The following is a 6,461-nucleotide window of genomic DNA, read 5'->3' on the forward strand; positions in this document are numbered from 1 at the left end:
TGTTAAAGGCTAAATTTGAATAATATAATTAAAATTAAAATTAGGTAAACTTTAATAACAGGACATAGATATATCTCAATGAAATTGAATTGACAAATTTTTCAACTGACCATGCTATCTTTAGAAATTTATTAGTTTAAACTGGTTGTATGAAATGTTAAGGGAAATTGAGAAGGATGTTTTGATAATGTAACCTCAATTATGTACTGAAAACTCTGTTACTGAATCTCTGACTACCCAGTCATCATGATGCTTTCTAAATATGTAGATTTTAACTAAAAAAACCAATAAAACTTGTTTTTTTAAAAAAAGAATTCTCTCCATTTTTATGTGACAAGCTCTAGTTGAGCCTTGGTGGAGCAGTGGGCTAATGCCTCCTTAAGTAACACCAGCTGCCTGCAATTAGTGCAGGTTCGCATCCCACCAGGCTCAAGGTTGACTCAGCCTTCCATCCTTCCGAGGTAGGTAAAATGAGGACCCAGATTGTTGGGGGCAATTAAGCTGACTTTGTAATAATGCCGCTTGGGGTGTGTGTGAAAGCCCTAATAAGCAGGCATATACATAGAATGAAGGCTACTGCTAAGCTTGTAAGCCGCCCTGAGTCTTCGGAGAAGGGCGGGATATAAATGGAATTAATTAAATAAATAAATAAATAGTCTGAATGCTACATTTAGTTCATGCCATCAAGAGATGCAGTTTTGGGCTCAGAAATATCTGAAGAAATATGTTAGGCATTGCTATGCACAAACATGGCTTGTTAGGAAATATACACTGAAATATATGGTATTACTGTTGTTGTAGTGAGTTGTTTTGACTTCTGAACCAATGAAAGTTTGTGGCAGTCTGAACTCACTAAGTTTAATCTGCTGGTTCAAACATTATTATAAAGAAACTGGGAGCTGAAGATGATGCACCTTAAAATTATTGAGATGGCAAAACAGTGCATTACAGAATATTTACTATGATTAAGAATGGTTGCAGGACATGGGTTTGGCTAGTCTAAAGAACAGAAGAAACAGAGGCAACATGATAGCAGTATTGGTAACACTGCCATAAAGAAGAGGGGAGTCACGTTATTCACCAAAGCACCAGAGGGCAGGACAAGTAACAATGGTTGGAAACTGACCAAAGGGAGAATTAAGGAGAAACTTCCTAACAGTGAGGACAATTAACCAGTGGAACAGCTTGCCACCAGAAATTGTGGGTGCTCCATCACTGGAGATTTTTAAGAAGAGACTGGACAGTCACTTGGTTATCCTGCTTGAGCAGGGGGCTGGACTAAAAGACCTCCAACGTCCCTTCCAGCTCTATTCTGTTCTGTTAAAGCCAGAATCAAGATCCTTACAAATGGGTACACTTTTTTCATAAAGTCAGAGTGGTTAATTGGAGTGGTTACCATATACAACCACAGTATTGGTGGTAACTATCTGAAAAGTGATTATCTTCATAATCACTTTTGCCGGAACTGGCCCTTAACTTAACATATTATTCTCCTGATTCTTTAAATTTTATTCCGTGAACTTCTGTACCTTCTCTAGTGTCTAATTTCCCTTCTTTGTCATCCTCTAATTTAAATTGAAATGTGCCATTATCTTTAGTCCACCTCATTATATTCTGAGCATTTACAGCCAATATCTTTGACAAAATGTGGAGTAACTGTAATTTGAATCTAATGTCTTCTAAGATATTAAAAAAACCCATGAGTTCCAAAAAAGATATAACTGGAGCCAAGAATGCTTCATATATACAGTCATGCTCGAAATTGTTGGCACCCCAGAAATTTTTCCAGAAAATCAAGTATTTCTCACAGAAAAGTATTGCAGGAACACGTTTTGCTATACACAGGTTTATTCCCTTTGCATGTATTGGAACACAACAAAAAAGGGGAAAAAAAGCAAATTGGACATAATATCAAACAAAACTCCAAAAATGGGCCGGACAAAATTATTGGCACCCTTAACTTAATATTTGGTTGCACACCCTTTGGAAAAAATAACTGAAATCAGTCGCTTCCTATAACCATCAATAAGCTTCTTATACCTCTCACCCAGAATTTTGGACCACTCTTCCTTTGCAAACTGCTCCAGGTCTCTCTTATTGGAAGGGCGCCTTTTCCCAACAGCAATTTTAAGATCTCTCCACAGGTGTTCAATGGGATTCAGATCTGGACTCATTGCTGGCCACTTCAGAACTCTCCAGCGCTTTTTTGCCATCCATTTCTGGGTGCTTTTTGACATATGTTTGGGGTCATTGTCCTGCTGGAAGACCCAAGATCTTGGACGCAAACCCAGCTTTCTGACACTGGGCTCTACAGTGCGACCCAAAATCCTTTGGTAATCCTCAGATTTCATGATGCCTTGCACACATTCAAGGCACCCAGTGCAAGAGGCAGCAAAACAACCCCAAAACATCATTGAACCTCCACCACATTTCACTGTAGGTACTGTGTTCTTTTCTTTGTAGGCCTCATTTCATTTTCGGTAAACAGTAGAATGATGTGCTTTACCAAAAAGCTCTATCTTGGTCTCATCTGTCCACAAGACGTTTTCCCAGAAGGATTTTGGCTTACTCAAGTACATTTTAGCAAACTGTAATCTTGCTTTTTTATGTCTCTGTGTCAGCAGTGGGGTCCTCCTGGGTCTCCTGCCATAGCGTTTCATTTCATTTAAATGTCGACGGATAGTTTGCACTGACACTGATGCTCCCTGAGCCTGCAGGACAGCTTGCATTCCTTTGGAACTTGTTTGGGGCTGCTTATCCACCATCTGGACTATCCTACGTTGCAACCTTTCATCAATTTTTCTCTTCTGTCCATGACCAGGGAGATTCGCTACAGTGCCATGGGTTGCAAACTTCTTGATAATGTTGCACACTGTGGACAAAGGCAAATCTAGATCTCTGGAGATGGACTTGTAACCTTGAGATTGTTGATATTTGTCCACAATTTTGGTTCTCAAGTCCTCAGAGAGTTCTCTTCTCCTCTTTCTGTTGTCCATGCTTAGTGTGGCACAATTTCCAATTTGCTTTTTTTCCTCCCTTTTTTTGTTGTGTTCCAATACACACAAAGGGAATAAACCTGTGTATAGCAAAACATGTATTCCTGCAATACTTTTCTGTGAGAAATACTTGATTTTCTGGAAAAATTTCTGGGGTGCCAACAATTTCGAGCATGACTGTATATATGAGCTGCATTGGTTACCGGTTGCCCTCCGGGTGAGATTTAAGGTGCTGGTACTTACTTTTAAAGCCCTACATGGCTTAGGCCAGGGATACTTGCAGGACCATCTGCTACCGGGAACGAATTCCCATCGCCCAGTACGCTCACAGAGAGAAGGCCTCCTCAGGGTACCGTCGGCTAGACAATGTCGGCTGGTGAACCCCAGGGGAAGAGCCTTCTGTGTGGGAGCGCCAGCCCTGTGGAACCAGCTCCCCCCTGAGCTTCGGATGGCCCAAAACCTCCAATCCTTTCGCCGCGGCCTCAAAACACTCCTTTTCCACCTGGCTGACCTGGACTGACAGGCATTTTAATTATGTTTACAATTTTTAATTTATTTTCAATTTTTAATTTTAATTTATTGCACAGATGACTTTAATTTTAATTTTATCTTAATTTCTGTACTTATTATATGTTATTGTTGTTAGCCGCCCTGAGTCCTTCGGGAGATAGGGCGGGATATAAGTCCCATTAAAATATATATATATATATATATATATATATATATATATATATATATATATATATATATATATATATATATATGTGTGTGTGTGTGTGTGTGTGTGTGTGTGTGTGTGTGTGTGTGTGTGTGTGTGTGTGTGTGTATACATATACATATATACATATACATATATACATATATACATATACATATATACGTATACATATATACGTATACATATATACATATATACATATACATACACACACACACACATATATACTGTGTATATATATAATTTTGACTGAATAATTGAGAAAGCAATCTTGAATTGAATGAGGAATTGTAGTTAGCATGCAACATGTTCATGTGTGTGAGAGAAACAGAGAAGGTGAGATCAGGATTCATAAGAAGATAAGTTGAACACAGAATAATCAGATGAAAGGAACAGTTTTATATAAACTTTATTAAAATTTTATTAAAACTAACAAACACTAGCACAGAATAAAGGAAAGAAATAGAGAAAAGAAAGCAAAAGTTCAAAGTGCCAGAGAAAAAAAAGGAGAAAAAGGAATAAGCTTGTAAGCCGCCCTGAGTCTTCGGAGAAGGGCGGGATATAAATGGAATTAAAATAAATAAATTAAATAAATAAATAAAGGAAGCTTCTGATTTCCTTTGCAGCAAATGCAAGTATATTTAGAAAGTTATCTCTTATTCTATGGTTACATAAAAAGAGTTCATTTTTTCAATTATCTAATTATTTTTCTAATAATCAAGCCCACAAATCATGAGTACCTTTTTCTGTTTCATGAAAAAATCTATAAGGGGCTTCCAATTAGCCATAAATGTATATATTGTCTTTTTTCTAATCAGGGATGTCAATTTAGCCATCTGTGAAAGTTTCACCATCTTCACTAACCATTCCTCTGTTGTGAGTAGTGTCAGACCTTTCCACTTTTGAACATAGAGTAATCTTGCAGCAGAGATTAAAGCAACTTTGAGGTCAGCTTCCTCCTTTGCATCATGATCAAACAGATGCCTTCATATCAAGGCCAAAGAGCCTTGCTTTGCTTTTCATATACCCAGTGGCAAAGAGCTTGGATTTAGAGATAACAATTTATCATGGCTAATAACCCTGGCACCTAATTGCTAATACTTTTTATCCCTAATTTTTTTCTTAAAGCTTTCTAAAATCAGTAGTGAACCACATGTGCTGATGTTTTTCATACATTAATTAGGGTACTTAATAAATGTTAGAATGATCAGAGGGATGAAAACTGCTTCTCTAGCTTTAATCTAATAATCATCAGGCCGAGACATGAAGAACATTTAAAGGAACAAAAACATAGGGGTAGGAAAATGTGGTCTTCTAGATTCAGCCAAGATTAAGAATGGGACTTTTTGGAGCCAATATTCTCTTGGAAGCATCCACTTGCATGGAAATTTAGGTACCCCTATTCAAATTATATATCACAGCTTACTAAACAAGCTGACACAACCTCTACATGATACAAAGTTAATCACAACTGATTTTTTTTTGTAAATTTGAATATATACTTATTATTTATGTTGAATTACGTGCTTGCAGATTCAAGTGCTAACCACTGCACCACCAATAATTGGTTTCTCACATTAGAAAGCCTTACTCAGATGAAAGGAAGGGGCCAAAGACTACTCAAGTAAAGAGTTGCTCATACAGGTTTTAATTCCAAGGTTATGATGGAAATTGGGATTGGAATTTCCATCACTGATCAATACAGTTGTAAAGTGCAATGTCACATGACTGTGGTTTGTCAAGGGAGGATCTCACATGCTTGTGACTTGTGACTTCTGCAGGCTTCCAACAAACAAAGTTAATGGAGAAGCCATCGGAAAGTCACAAGTCACCATCACAACAAGTCTTTCCTTTCTTAGGCAACTTGCAAGCAGAACAATGGGTAAGAGCCATCTGAAAATCTGCCACCTAAAAACTTGCAAGTTAGAGGATTTTAAGGGGACAGAGATAGTGTCTGATAAGGTACATATTATCCTGGGCTATAGGCTAAATACTTCTGATTTAGATCTTGCTGAATTTTCATGGGCCATTTTGTTTTTGAGAAGACCTTAGAAAGATAAGTGGTTAATCTCCCAAAAGCAAAACTATCACTTCTCTATCTATGACAAAGAGAGGGGAAGTTGAATAATTGACAAGTCTGTTTTTTCTAATCACAAAGAAAGGTTTAATTAGGTGTTCTTCCCTCATAGTATTTTAAGGGAACAATAAAGCATCTTTGTTTTATTTATTTTTAAACAATTCTTTTTGCTTACTCTCCATTTCATGTATCCTTCCCATTTCATGGTTCTCTGAAGTACATACATATTTGTGTAAAATAAAAAAAATGATTAAAATCAAGCTAAAAGCTATTTAAAAACTGAAAGACCTCCTCGCTGGAACTATTGTAAATTATAACAAAGGGAGGCCCAATCTCAATTCCACAAGGAAAATATTTCATAATTCTTCATATAATTATGGATTTATTGGGTCTGGCAAAACCTTAGAAGAGCACTGTTCTAAATTGGCAAGGTAGAGCTGTCCCAGATTTATAGGCCTGGATATGTGTTCACTTTCTGCTTATGGGCTGGCTCTATACCAGTGCATTGAAACAAATGATGAATATGTTTTAATGTTGTTAGGTTTAATTATGTGATTAAAAATCAAGGTAAATGGTTTTGTATGTGTGCCATATAGTATGCCTTGTTTTCCTTTTTTTTTCATTTTTTCTTTGTATATGATTACAGAATAACAGAATTGAAGAAACATTG

Source organism: Vipera berus (assembly GCF_964194415.1).
Source record: "Vipera berus genome assembly, chromosome: 4".
Classification (NCBI taxonomy): domain Eukaryota; kingdom Metazoa; phylum Chordata; class Lepidosauria; order Squamata; family Viperidae; genus Vipera; species Vipera berus.